Here is a 15,150-nt window from a genome sequence, read left to right as displayed (position 1 = left end):
GAGGAGCTTGTGCCTATGGTCTTGGACCAGGAAGAGCGTTTTATGAACCCTCCACAGGACGGAGGTTTTGAGGGCTTGACTGGCTAGCGATCGAAAGGCCGCAGTAAGGGCAAAGAGAAGTCTTCACAAGAGAAGTCTATAGAGTAGGAGCCCGACTTGGATCGTGACGCCTACAGGACCTGTAACAATTGTGGCGAGAAAGGCCGCTATTGGAGGAAATGTCCTAAGCGGAGCACCGAGAAGGGTGCAGATTCCTCAACAGTAACCGTGAAGACTCCAACTTTTGTGCACTTGGAGATTATGGACACAGATGCTTCATCTTCTTCGAGCAGAGAGGCGGTTGGACTGACCGCTAGGGACACTCTAGACTAGATTCTAGACAACAGTGGTGCTTCTAGGCACATGACTCCTTCCCGAGAGTTATTATAGGATCTTAGAAGGCACGTAGGTCACATCCTGATTGGTGACAAGTCCACTATCCCTATTCACAGTGAGGGCAGGTTAGAGATCGTTCCCGATGGCAGAGGGGGGAAGCATTCCTCCCAGGTTCTTTATGTCCCATCCCTTGGTTTTCATCTGTTGTCAGTGCAGGAGGTTTGCAAGATTGGCGTACAGGTGGAGTTTGATAAGCATTTTGTTGGTCTACGGGACAAAGCAACATGCCAGGTTGTATGGGAAGGCGTAGTGGAGAATGGGATCTACAAACTCTCAGCACTCTCTCTTATAGGTTCTTAGTTAGGTGATTTGTGGCAGTTTCATCATGACCACTTTACTGTGGATACGTTGTGGTGGCAGGCTTTCCGGGACTAGATGGTGGATGGCTTGCCAAATGTTGGTAGCAGTAGGCAGGGACATTCTAGTTCTTGCGTTTGTCAGTCAGAGGAACCTTTATAGGTGAACTATGCTTTGATGTCTCATATCATTTGGGACAAAGAGCCTACTGCAGTTGAGGAAGCTCTTTCCGAGGGGACTTGTAGGAAAGCCATGCAAGTGGCAGATGGTGACTTGCGGCGGGAGGAGGCGTTTGTTGAGCAGTCTCTAGGCTTTGAGGTTCTAGGTTCAGAGGGGGTGGGTTATAGGTTTCGGAAGGCCTTGTATGGTCTTCAGCAGGTTCCCATGACTTGGCATACAAAAGTTATAGTTAGTGATCCTTGTGAGCAGTTGATGCCTCCTTGTATCGGAAGCGGTTTGGTTCATTGATTTGGTTGCTGAACACGAGATTGGACTTGAGCTTCCCGGTGGGGCTCTTGAGCTTATTCATGCAGACGCCTTTGACGACTCATTGGGACGTAGGATTGCGGATCTTGCGGTATCTGCAGGGTACGAAGGATCTTGGATTCTTCTATGATACAAGAGAGGGAACGATGGATGGAGTCAGACTCCAAGGTTGGAGTGACTCATATTGGGGAGGAGATCCATACATGAGGAGATCTACATCAGGGTATGGATTTACCCTTGGCTCAGGAGATGTTTCATGGAGCAGCAAGAGACACTGGCAGAACCCACGGTCATCCAGAGTCACTTTGTTCGTCAGAAGTTTTTTGCTGATGACATCTTGCTTGTTTATTGTTCGAGGGAGGACAATGCGACGGACCTCTTCACGAAGTCTCCAGCTCAGGCTATGCTGCGGCAGCACTCCAGCTCACTGGGGTTGGTTCCACATCCAGGAGCTGAGAGCGGGTGTTAGCAGTCATCTCCTGTCTGTACAATTAGGGCTATTGTTGTGGGTGTGCCCGCCCAGAGCTGTCACCAATTGGCCGACCATTTGGTCCATTCCTAGTTTTTGCGTCTCGTTCACTTGAGGCCAGGCCGGTGTCTCGTGTGAAGAGGCCAGTATTTTGCTGACATGGACGGGAGCCAGACTGGTGCCACCCGTGTGTTAGCAGGATGGTGTCGTATGGACGGGAGCCAGACCAGTGCCACCCGTGTATGACCTGGACTGTGTTCGATCCATGGGACTGTCACGCCATGGAAGAGCCAGTATTCGTGCCGTGTTTTACCTATGGGACTGTCACACCATAGGGAAACTCGTGCCTGGAACTGTGTCTTACCTATGGGACTGTCACTCCATAGGAAGACCAGGTTTTTATGTATTAAATGTCGTGCCAGTTTTGTGCCGACAGATATTTTGTACTTGTTCCATGAACGGGAGATATGTCCATGTTACTATTTGCACATGCACACATGATTTGCATGCTTGAAACTGTTTTCGCATGACATGTATTTGTGTGTTTGCCTGCCTGACGTGTTACTTACTGAGCGGGGACGCCTGCCAGTGAGTCGTGAAGTCTGCCCTGTATTCTGACAAGTTTCAGTGCATGTGAACAGGTGGTAAGTATGTTGCACATGTAGTTTTTAATATTTAATTCTAACCCCTTTGTTTTATAAGGTTAGGGGTTCACACTTATTTAAAAGTGGGCACCCCCTTTGGGCACCCACTTAGGGGCCAAGGTGGGGAGCCTCACTTTTAAGTGAGTGTGGGGGTGGGCACGGTCACCTACCCCCACTAGCCCCCCACATGCAAACGTGGGTATGACCAAGGTTATCTCCACATGATTATTATTAAATATGGTTCTCTCCATCAAGCGTAAAACAACATCGCTTCCTTCTAGCGTTGAATCCATCAACCGGCTGCTCTTCCTACGCAAAGGTGGTTGCCATCTCTCCTTTACTACTGCACACACTCTCTCATCCAGGCAACTGCGCTGCAGGCGGCTATTCTCCCCAGGCGGCTGGCTGCAACTACAGGCGGCTGCTATCTCCTCCTGTACTGTTGCGCATACTCTCCCAGGTGGTTGGTTGCATCTGCTCTACAGGCTGCTGCTCATACAGGCGACTACACCTGACTGCTGGCGGCTACTTCTCCTTCCCTGCACAGTGGCGGCACTTCCTCCATACAGGTGGCTGCGCCAGTTTTCTGCAGGCTGTTTTGCCTACACCAAGGCGGCTGCTACCACCTGAAGGCTCTGCTATAGCCGGCTGCTCCTCCAGGCGTATCACCTCTTCAGGCTGCAGCCAGGCGACAGTACCTGCAGGCTGCCCATCTTCTACCGGTTGCACCTTCCCATGCTCCCTTGCAGGTGACTGGCTACTATTCATGCTTTTCTACTGTCCATACAAACTCCTGGCTGCACATGAATTTCTACAAGGCGACTGAGTCTTTATGAAGGGGACTTTGCATCTCCTAGGTAGCCTCATCATACTACGAGTATTGGTTTCCTATCAACCATTTACAAGTAAGTGATTTTCAGATTTGAGTAAAGTATTATATGTTTAAATCTGATAAAGGATTCATCCCGCTCGGCCAACACCCGTTCGGTGCCGGGTTGTCCAAGCTGTATTGGCGAACCTCGGTCCAAAGGTGCTGAGATCGGGAGAGCCAGGCGTTAGTACGAGAGCGCCTGTTTGTGCGTGGTCTCGGAACACCAGTGAGGCGCTCTCCGCGGAGTCCAGTGAAAGCACAGGACCGTAGAGATTGGACCACACTAGTGGTCGTTCTGCTTCGAGCTTCTACATCGAAATTCGAGCCTATTTGTTTGGTACTGTTTTCATATGTACATGGACATTATCTGGTTCTCAGAACCCATGTAGCATTGTATTCATTAAATACTCCCAATAAATATATCATATATTGAGGGGGGGGTCGGCCCGTTCCGGCCCCAGTGCTGGTGTCCATCTTTCCATTTCTGTTCTTTTAAATTCAAGTTGTTTTAAAGTTGTCCATTTCATATTTGTGGTTTTAAAGTTGTGCTATTAAGCGTGTGGATGTCCAACGGAGTCTTTCCCACTTGACGGGATCGGTTTCATTGGTATCAGAGCACGGTTGTTTCCCTCTTCCTAGTGGGGAAACGAACCTGTGTACTGGACATCCCGCTTCTAGCAAACTTTGAACACAATGGACAGCCAAGGCAACCCTTTGGAAGTACCAAATTCGAGGGGTCCATCTAGTGCTTCTCGTGGGTCTGATGCCCTGCGTGGTAGGCACAAGCCCCTTGAAAGGGGTCAACTGTCTCCAGGAAAGACAGTTATGCTTGAACAAGAGCCTGATGCTATGATGGCTGAAATGGAACATATGAGAAAACTTTTGTAGGCTCAAGAGCAAGAATTAAAGTTTTTGCATGAAGATCCCCATCTACAAAGTGCTATTGAAGCCAGGAAGGCTGATGCTATGGTTGATGTAACTTTTGAATCAATGGCTCGTGAAGTGGGCAAGAAACCAAGGGAGTTGGCACTTGCCTATCTCCTTCGCAAAGGTGATATCAAAGAGGGGGATGACGGAGAGCTAAAATTCAGAAATCCACCTCGTTTGAAGCATGGAGATCCTGCATCCCAGAGGTTGAAATCTTTTATGCAAAAGGAAGAGGTGACTGTCACCTCTTGACATGCATCCTCTCCCCAAGGCACTAAGCCTGATAGATTTATGTATGCCAGTGCTCATGGAGGACATGAAAGTCACATGCATGCCAGATATGTATCTCATGGTGACAGGTCTGCTTCCAGAAAAATTTTGCCTTCTGAGTTGTCTCATGGAAAGACCATGCCATATGCAGGTAAGTCACATGCATCTGAGCTTCGAGTTCGTGGAGCACATGCCACCGTGCCCCATGAAGCTTCTATGATGGCCCATGGAGCCCATGCAGACAGGGCTACCCCGTTGGATAAGGGGAAAAGAAAAAGAGAAGATCATGAGCCTCATGCCAGGAAGCTTAAGGAATTCAAAGCAGGTGATAAATCTGTCAAATTTGATGTCTTTCATGGTGAACATGATGCTTCTAAGGTGTTAGCGTTTGTGGCACAGTTCGACATTGCTTTTAGCGATGAGAACTTTACAGAAAAGTCGAAGGTGCGCCATGCTAGCATGTTTCTGAAAGGCACTGCTGCCCATTGGTGGATCACCGAAAAGATCACCAAGGATCCCATCTCTACTTGGAAGGAATTCAAAGACAGATTTTATGCTCAGTTCTTGCCACCCAATGCCGAGCAAACTCTCACTCAAAAGTGGGATAGGCTGGAACAAAAAGACAATGACAGTGTGCAACAGTATGTTAACAAATTTTGGAAAGTGTTGCTGGAAGTGACTCCCTTCATGCTAATCTCTGAGGATGAAAGAAAGAGGAAGTTTCGTTCTGGATTGCAACCTGCTTATAAATCGGGTATTGAATTGCACCCAAAACATACGTTGCAACAACTCACAGCTTCTGCCCTTGCTACAGAGCAATTGGTGCTCAAGATCAAGCAGGATCAAGGAGGTTCCAAGGCAAAGGACAAGGCTGCCCCAAATCAGCAAAAGGGTGGACAGCCACCTAAAAAGAACTTTCGGGAGCCTTACAAGGGTGGTAAAGCTGAAAATTACACATCTAAAGAACAGGGCCCAAGAAAGAACAAATTCGGCTTAACCCCGGAGCAAAGAGAGCAATATGCTAAGGATGGAAAATGCTTTTCTTGTGGTAGCAAAGACCACATGTTTCGGCAATGCCCAGATCGTAAACCAAAGCACGAGGACAAGCACACCAAAGCAAATGTTCATGCAGTTCCTGATGTGCAAGGTAATACAGGTCATGATCCTAAAGAGCGAATGGTTTGCAAGGCTTGGGGGCAAATCAAGGATCAGCCCGCACTCTTCATGTTTGATGACTGTGCAACTGACAATTTCATCTCTATGCAAATGGCAGCTGCATTGGGTATTGAGGTTGAAAACATGGGACCTCAGATTGAAGCCGAAGCTGCATTTATTGGTAAAGAGGTGCAGGTTACCCCTTTGATTGGGAAGTTGCGTATCCATATACAGGGTTACCTTGCCAATGAGCATTTCTTAGTTGCTCCATTGAATGGATGTGATGTATTGTTGGGCAAGCCGTGGCACCATAGGCTTGAGCCCCGCAAAGACTACAAGTCTAATATGATTTCTTTTATGCATAAAGGCCGCATGCATTTTATTGATGCTGGCAAAGAAGGGGATTCCATCCCACTTGTATCACACATCCAAATTAATAAAGCAATGAAAAAGAGTCTTTCAGCGTACTTGGTTTTTGTGCGTGATAGTCTTGTGCCAAATCATCAAAATGTGGATGCTATGTCTAATGATAGGCTGAATTTTCTTAATGCATTCAACGATTGTTTTGCTGACTCATTGCCAGGTGAATTACCTCCCCAAAGGCCCGAAGATCACCGTATAGATCTTGTGCCAGGTAGTTCTCCTCCTAACAAACCCGCATACCGAGTGAGTGCTGCACAACAAGAAGAAATTATGAAACAGGTAAACGAGCTTTTAGAGAAAGGTTTGGTTCAGCCCAGTTCCTCACCTTACTGTTCTCCTGTGCTTCTTGTTCAAAAGAAGGACGGATCATTCCGTATGTGTGTGGACTATAGAGCTTTGAACAAGCTTACCATCAAGAACAGATTCCCAATTCCACGTATTGATGATATCTTGGATAAGCCTGATGGCTCAGCTTGCTTTAGCAGACTTGATTTGAAGAGTGGTTATCACCAGATACGCGTGGTGCCACAAGATGTCCATAAGACTGCATTCAGGACAGCCTTCGGATTATATGAATTCTTGGTAATGCCTTTTGGTCTCACCAATGCTCCTGCTACTTTTAATCGTATGATGGATAGGATATTCCGATCCCATCGCAAGTTTACAGGAGTCTTCTTTGATGATATCTTGGTTTTCTCCAAGAATGAGCAGGAACACAGAACTCATTTGGTCACAGTGTTCGAAGAGTTGCGGAAGCATAAACTTTTCGTCAATGCCAAGAAAAGTGAGTTTTTTCTTTCAGAGATTCATTATCTAGGACATATTGTATCCAAGGATGGAGTTACAATGGATCCTGCAAAGATAGAGACTATTCGGAATTGGCCCGAATTGCAAAACGTACATCAAGTACGTAGTTTTCTGGGATTATGTTCGTATTACAGGCGTTTCATAAGGCATTTTGCTATGATTGCCACTCCTCTACATGATCTCACGAAGAAGAAAACTGTTTTCAAATGGACTTCAAAGGAACAGGATGCTTTCTTGCAGCTCAAGCAAGCGATCATATGTGGTCCAGTATTGATTGTTCCTGACTTGCACAAGTCATTCGTGGTTGAATGTGATGCTTGTGGTGATTGCATAGGAGCTGTCCTAAATCAAGAAGGGCATGCAGTTGCATACGAGAGCCGTCGTTTGCATGATGCTGAGCTTCATATGGATATCTATGAGAAAGAGCTCTTGGCTGTAATTCATGCCTTAAAGATTTGGAAACACTATCTTCTTGGGGCTGAATTTGTAGTCAAGACAGATCATCAAAGCTTGAGATACTTTCTATCTCAAACCAAGATTTCAGAGAAGCAGATGAGAATGGCAAATTTTCTTTCCATGTTTCATTTTCAGATTGTGCATACTCCAGGAAAGAAAAATGTGGTGGCCGATGCACTATCTAGGAGGCCTTATATTGCTGCAGTCTCAGTGGCCTCTCATGGAGATCTATCTGCTATGAGAGATTTGTATCATTTGGATGCTGATTTTTGCCATATTTGGACTGATTTGATGGCTGGTCATTCACATGCCTCTTATGTTATCAACGAGGGTTATCTAATGAAGGATAATTGCCTATGTGTGGTGAAGGATTTGCGTCCAAAGGTTATGGACGAATGTCACGCTCCACCATATGCTGGTCATCGAGGTATTATGCCTACTACTCGCATGATTCAGAGGTATTTCTTTTGGCCAAGCATGCGTAAAGACATTGAGGCTTATGTGCGTGCATGTATCACTTGCCAAAAGGTGAAATTTGACAGGCAAAAGCCTCCAGGTTTGCTTCAGCCATTGCCTATTCCCTCGCAACCTTGGGAAAGTATCACGATGGATTTTATTATGGATTTGCCTAGATCCCAGCATGGGAATGATGCTATTTGGACTATTGTGGACAGGTTTAGCAAGCAAGCTCACTTCTTGCCCGTCAAGAAAACCATTAAAGCTGATCATATGGTAAAGCTTTTTCTTGCTAATATTTTCAAGCATCATGGTATGCCTAAATCCATTGTTGGGGATAGAGATCCCAGGACTAGAAGCCTATTTTGGAGGGCTTTGTTTGATAATATGGGTACTAAGCTTGAGTTTTCATCAGCTTATCATCCCCAAACGGATGGCCAAAGTGAAGCTGCAAATTCAGCATTGTTGGATTTATTGAAATGTTATGTGGCAGATCAAAAGAGTGCATGGGAGAAGTATCTTCCACTTGTTGAGTTTGCCTACAACAATACAATCCATGCTTCCACAGGAAAGGCTCCGTTTGAGATTATTTATGGCAGAGTGGTCTTGCCACCCATCCTTCGTACCAAGGATGAGATTTTTGCAGCTGATGAATATGTTCGTGACTTGGATGTTGCCTTTGGTCAGGTGCGGACAGCCATTGCAAGATCTCAGGATAAGCATAAAATGGCTGCTGACAAGCATAGAAGGGACATGGAAGTCAAAGAAGATGATTGGGTATTGCTGAAATTTGAGAAGGCTAGGCTTCGGAAGAGGCCAGGACGAGAAGGATCATATCCTAAGCTTTCTCCTCGCTATTATGGACCCTTCAAGGTGATTCACAAAATCAATGAAGTCTCCTACAGGCTTGCTTTACCTAGTCATTGGAAGATTCACAACGCTTTTCATGTGAGTCTATTTCGGAAATATGTGGGGCCAGATCCTGATGAGCCTGTCACAGAAGATCCGCCAGAAATTGAAGAGCTTGAGGAGATCCTCCAGCCAGAACAGATTGTTTTTCACAAGGAGAGAAAGCTACCTGCAGGAAAGCTTTCCAGGAGATACCTTGTGAAGTTTAAAAATTATTTGCCTATTGATGCCAAATGGGTAAATGAGGATTATTTTGCAGATTATCCGCTATTGTTGCAGGCATATCTTGAGGCTTTTCAGTTGAGGTCAACTCTTTAGAAGCCCGGGGGGATGTCACCAATTGGCCGACCATTTGGTCCATTCCTAGTTTTTGCGTCTCGTTCACTTGAGGCCAGGCCGGTGTCTCGTGTGAAGAGGCCAGTATTTTGCTGACATGGACGGGAGCCAGACTGGTGCCACCCGTGTGTTAGCAGGATGGTGTCGTATGGACGGGAGCCAGACCAGTGCCACCCGTGTATGACCTGGACTGTGTTCGATCCATGGGACTGTCACGCCATGGAAGAGCCAGTATTCGTGCCGTGTTTTACCTATGGGACTGTCACACCATAGGGAAACTCGTGCCTGGAACTGTGTCTTACCTATGGGACTGTCACTCCATAGGAAGACCAGGTTTTTATGTATTAAATGTCGTGCCAGTTTTGTGCCGACAGATATTTTGTACTTGTTCCATGAACGGGAGATATGTCCATGTTACTATTTGCACATGCACACATGATTTGCATGCTTGAAACTGTTTTCGCATGACATGTATTTGTGTGTTTGCTTGCCTGACGTGTTACTTACTGAGCGGGGACGCCTGCCAGTGAGTCGTGAAGTCTGCCTTGTATTCTGACAAGTTTCAGTGCATGTGAACAGGTGGTAAGTATGTTGCACATGTAGTTTTTAATATTTAATTCTAACCCCTTTGTTTTATAAGGTTAGGGGTTCACACTTATTTAAAAGTGGGCACCCCCTTTGGGCACCCACTTAGGGGCCAAGGTGGGGAGCCTCACTTTTAAGTGAGTGTGGGGGTGGGCACGGTCACCTACCCCCACTAGCCCCCCACATGCAAACGTGGGTATGACCAAGGTTATCTCCACATGATTATTATTAAATATGGTTCTCTCCATCAAGCGTAAAACAACATCGCTTCCTTCTAGCGTTGAATCCATCAACCGGCTGCTCTTCCTACGCAAAGGTGGTTGCCATCTCTCCTTTACTACTGCACACACTCTCTCATCCAGGCAACTGCGCTGCAGGCGGCTATTCTCCCCAGGCGGCTGGCTGCAACTACAGGCGGCTGCTATCTCCTCCTGTACTGTTGCGCATACTCTCCCAGGTGGTTGGTTGCATCTGCTCTACAGGCTGCTGCTCATACAGGCGACTACACCTGACTGCTGGCGGCTACTTCTCCTTCCCTGCACAGTGGCGGCACTTCCTCCATACAGGTGGCTGCGCCAGTTTTCTGCAGGCTGTTTTGCCTACACCAAGGCGGCTGCTACCACCTGAAGGCTCTGCTATAGCCGGCTGCTCCTCCAGGCGTATCACCTCTTCAGGCTGCAGCCAGGCGACAGTACCTGCAGGCTGCCCATCTTCTACCGGTTGCACCTTCCCATGCTCCCTTGCAGGTGACTGGCTACTATTCATGCTTTTCTACTGTCCATACAAACTCCTGGCTGCACATGAATTTCTACAAGGCGACTGAGTCTTTATGAAGGGGACTTTGCATCTCCTAGGTAGCCTCATCATACTACGAGTATTGGTTTCCTATCAACCATTTACAAGTAAGTGATTTTCAGATTTGAGTAAAGTATTATATGTTTAAATCTGATAAAGGATTCATCCCGCTCGGCCAACACCCGTTCGGTGCCGGGTTGTCCAAGCTGTATTGGCGAACCTCGGTCCAAAGGTGCTGAGATCGGGAGAGCCAGGCGTTAGTACGAGAGCGCCTGTTTGTGCGTGGTCTCGGAACACCAGTGAGGCGCTCTCCGCGGAGTCCAGTGAAAGCACAGGACCGCAGAGATTGGACCACACTAGTGGTCGTTCTGCTTCGAGCTTCTACATCGAAATTCGAGCCTATTTGTTTGGTACTGTTTTCATATGTACATGGACATTATCTGGTGCTCAGAACCCATGTAGCATTATATTCATTAAATACTCCCAATAAATATATCATATATTGAGGGGGGGGTCGGCCCGTTCCGGCCCCAGTGCTGGTGTCCATCTTTCCATTTCTGTTCTTTTAAATTCAAGTTGTTTTAAAGTTGTCCATTTCATATTTGTGGTTTTAAAGTTGTGCTATTAAGCGTGTGGATGTCCAACGGAGTCTTTCCCACTTGACGGGATCGGTTTCAAGAGCCTTTTCTCATTTTTTTTTTCATTTTTCCATGTTTTTTTCCTATTTTTACTGGTTTTGGGGGGTTGACTGTACTACCCGATTGAGCTCTTGTACTACCCGACTTTTCATGTGCTGGCTGACTGGTTTTTACCAATCCTGGACATGTGAGGCAGTCCATCGGCTGATTTAGGGTTGGCCGACTGGTAACATAGGGTGGTATAAATACCACCCTTGCCCCCACCTCCTATCTTGTATTGTTTTCATGTGTATATAGCAGAGTTCTCACACATCTCTCCTGTGCATTTGTGTTTGCTCTTTTGCACTCAGTTCTGCATTTAGATTCAGGCTGGTGGTTCTCTCCTGAGTGTGCTCTTCTTCAGCATAGAGTCTTGTTGCATGTGCTCTCAATTTTGTGTCTCATATCCGCTGCGTATTCCGACAACCGCTACGTGGACTTTATCTTGTAGATTTGTTAGCTTAGCCAAAGGAAAATATGCATTAAACTGATGAATAAATTGATTGATAGTTGAATGATCACACTTACCGTCATACTTACTAAAGTATGGTTGAGTTCGGATGACGGTTGTTGATGTTGCGGGAGTCTGGTTGGTTGCACCTATGGGCGAGAGAATGAAGCTACAGATGCATGGCCTCCCTTTCCTGCTTGTGTTCGAGTAACATTCGCTCATGATCAAGCTCTCGTTGGTGCTCCTGAGCTACGAGGTTAGCCTGACACCGGCCTTCTTCAAGCTTGCATTGAGCTTCCTCATAGTCCTGTTTGTCTGCTTTCTCTTGTTGCTGTCTTGCTTCTACTGCAGCTTTCTCTTCCCGCCGTCTGGCCTCATCTTCTCGTCTTTGTTGTTTCATCTGAAAGAAAAGTGAGATGAAGTCGGGGGTAGTTGGTGTAGTGGGTTTTGCTGCGGTGGCCTCCAAGAGTTGGAGATGCTCCATGAGAAGTTGGTTCTGAGCTCTGAGTAGAGCTATGGTATCTTCTGTTGGTGGAAGAGTATGCTCTCCTTCGAGGGAGATGTCTTCTTGATGATGTGTACTCTCCTTTTTAGACATTTTTCTGAAGTCGATGGTTGTGCTGGAGCGAAGTTTGACCATCCAAGCATGCTCTCACGCTAGGATGTGGGGTGTGTGGACAAGATGAATCTGATACCAATGTAACATGCAGCGGAATTTGTCACATGTACTCTGCACTGTAGTGCATGGTGACAAATTGGCTCATCATCATCAGTGCAACATTGTAACAGTATTAGTACCATTCATGATGATATTTGTCATACGCCGTGATCCCATTGTAATCCTTAGTCCAGACAGGAGCTGCGTAGGTCATTCTCAGCCATAGCAAGTCAGTCAGTTAGTCTAAGTCCCTCAACCCACTTGAAGAGACGCATTCATGCATGTAAAGTCAGCAGAAATCTTAGGGTTTGCATTAGAAAGCATTCTACATATTGCACATCATTCATTCATGGCATCTAGACCATTGCAGAAACCCCAGATATCATCTAGTATTTATCAAGATATTTACTAGGAATTTTCTGGTATTTTTCCCATCATTTTCAGCATTTTATACATTATTTATGCATTTATTGTGGACATGAGCAGTCGGCCAGCTCTGTAGCCAGCCGACTGGCTCACTTGGTCCATATAAATAGATCAGTATGTTATTCATCCATTCATGCATCATATTCAGCATAAGAGCATTCAATCGCTTGTCATCTTTAGCACAAGGAGCATAAGCGATTGCAGTTTCAGCCATCATCCCTCAACGTTATCCTCCTAGAGCACTAGGCGCCTCAATGCATGAGCATTCAGCCCCCTGCATCAGCAAAACGCATCAGTTTCAGCATTCAATCCCTGCAAGGTGAAACGGTGCAAGTCCAAGGTGGCTGCATTTTGCTTTTTCTAAGCATTTTTTGCAGTGGCTGGTGGTGTAGTGGCTGTTTTTACAGTCAGGACAGCTTCTGGAGGTGGTCTATTCGCGTGTGGTGCATCCCGACAAGTGGCCTCGACAGTTCCCTCCCTCTGGTTGGGTCTTTCCGGTACGTTTTGGTGGATTGTTTTTGCTGCTGTCTAGTCCCTTTCTCTCTCAGATTTGAGAGAGGGCTCATTGGTCCTCGTGCCTTGCTCCATCGGAAAGTGCTCAAGAGAAGTCTTGGAGTGCTGAGATTTGCGTTTTTTGTGGTGTATTTTGTTGCTGTGGATATGGCTCCCCCCCTATACGAACAAGGAGGACAAGACAATCATTCTCTTGAAAGAAATTCTCTTCAAAGAAATAAAGCAAATACTCCTAGCAATAGGAGGGGGCCCTTCAGTGGGTAATTTGGGACCCAATAAGATGTACAGATCTCTATCTCTGTCTCTCTCATGTCTTAAAGTTTGAAGAGATAAAGTGGATTGCTAAAGACTAACGAAACTCAGGCTACAAAAGGCGGTGTGAGACTTTGTGTGACAGGATCCTTCATCTACGCATAATTCTGTAACTTACAGCGGAAGTATTCGTATTGGAGGATCCTGTCACACAAATGCTCACACCGTCTTCTGTATCTTGAGTTTCGCGAGTTTAGCAATCCACTTTAAGACTTCAAACTTTTAAGAGATATGAGAGAGAGAGATGAGAACCATACACCGTATGGGGTCCCGAATTACCCACTAAAGCCCCCCCTATCCCATTACCGAGATAGTATTTGCTTTATTATCTTTGAAGAGACTGATGGTGTGATTGACGATAAGCCAAACGCGAGACCTCTGAAGACCAAGAGTTGGGTTGAACTGTACACTACTGTAGAAGCACCAAAGATGTCCAATCTCGAGCCTATGCACTCTTTTCAATGGAATGAGGGAGGGATGCAAAGCTAAGGTTGAGAGAGGGGCTGTTTGGGACTGTTCTAGACTGAGTATGAATGCTGCGTTTTACCTTCACCAAGTGGTTGGAGCAAAACGATGAGTAGATGAACGTTGAAAACGGTATGGATGCAGAAAACGCAAGGTGGACTGTTGGCTGAATGCTGAAACTGATGCAGGGGGTTGAATGCTTGTGCGTTTAGGCGCCTAGTGCTGTAGGAGGAAAACGCTGAGGGATGATGGCTGAAATTGCAATCGCTTATGCTCCTTGTGCTGAAGATGCCAAGCGCTTGAATGCTCTTATGCTGAATATGATGAATGAATGGGTGAATAACATGCTGATCTATTTATATGGACCAAGTGAGCCAGTCGGCTGGCTACAGAGCTGGCCGACTGCTCATGTCCACAATAAATGCATAAATAATGTATAAAATGCTGAAAATGATGGGAAAAATACCAAAAAATTCCTAGTAAATATCCTGATAAATACTAGATGATATTTGGGGTTTCTGCAATGGTCTAGATGCCATGAATGAATGATGTGCAATATGCAGAATGCTTTCTAATGCAAACCCTAAGGTTTCTATTGACTTTACATGAATGAATGCGTCTCTTCAAGTGGGTTAAGGGACTTAGACTGATTGACCTGCTTTGCTATGGCTGAGAATGACCTACGTAGCTCGTGCCTGACTTATCCTGGACGGAGGATTACAATGGGGTCACGGCGTACGACAAATATCATCCTGAATTGGTCTAGGTCGGCCACATCGGCCAACCCACGACTTGGTCCAAAATGACCAATTGACCATATCATCATCTGATTGGGACCATTTGCAGAGCTCCCTCTGCTATCTGAGACAGTGTGGACCCTCAAAGGAGCCCTGCAACCCAAACAGTGGTGTAGTAAGAAATACATCGTCACTATTGCAACTCCTAATGCAGCAGACTGCAAGTTGATGGAGCTTTGGAGGGAGAAGCCTACATCGATGCTGCAACTCATACTGAAGGAGTGAGGGGGTTTTCTTCATAACTGTCACATGCAGGGTAGTTTAAGAGAGCTGCATTCCATCGATAAAAAGACAAGGCCATCGAATGAATAGACAGATAGGAATATGCTAGGGTAGAAGTAGGTGCACACTTGTGATGGCAGATTTGAGTTCCGGAGGCAAAGGCCCATGAGAAAGTTGTGTGTGCAAGTGGACAACAATGGCAGCCAAAGCATAGAGGAGGTGTGCAGGCATAGTGCAGGGGTTGGGCAGGGCCTGTTAAGGCCCCAAAACTAGCCTGGGCAGGCACCCCTGGGCACCTCTCAGGCCCA

At 46.3% G+C, this 15,150-nt stretch overlaps 1 protein-coding gene across 6 annotated transcripts in view; it reads left to right on the top strand.

Moving 5' to 3' along the window:
* LOC147612548 (uncharacterized) overlaps nucleotides 1-15,150 on the top strand; it is a 66,860-nt gene that overhangs the window by 50,856 nt on the left and 854 nt on the right. The window lies entirely within an intron of this gene.

This window comes from Cibotium barometz, chromosome 45, assembly GCF_041138505.1.
Source record: "Cibotium barometz isolate CiBa-2024 chromosome 45, ASM4113850v1, whole genome shotgun sequence".
In the NCBI taxonomy this organism is placed as follows: Eukaryota; Viridiplantae; Streptophyta; class Polypodiopsida; order Cyatheales; family Cibotiaceae; genus Cibotium; species Cibotium barometz.
The sequence above is the reverse complement of the archived record's forward strand: the minus strand, read 5'-3'. Positions and strand labels throughout refer to the sequence as shown.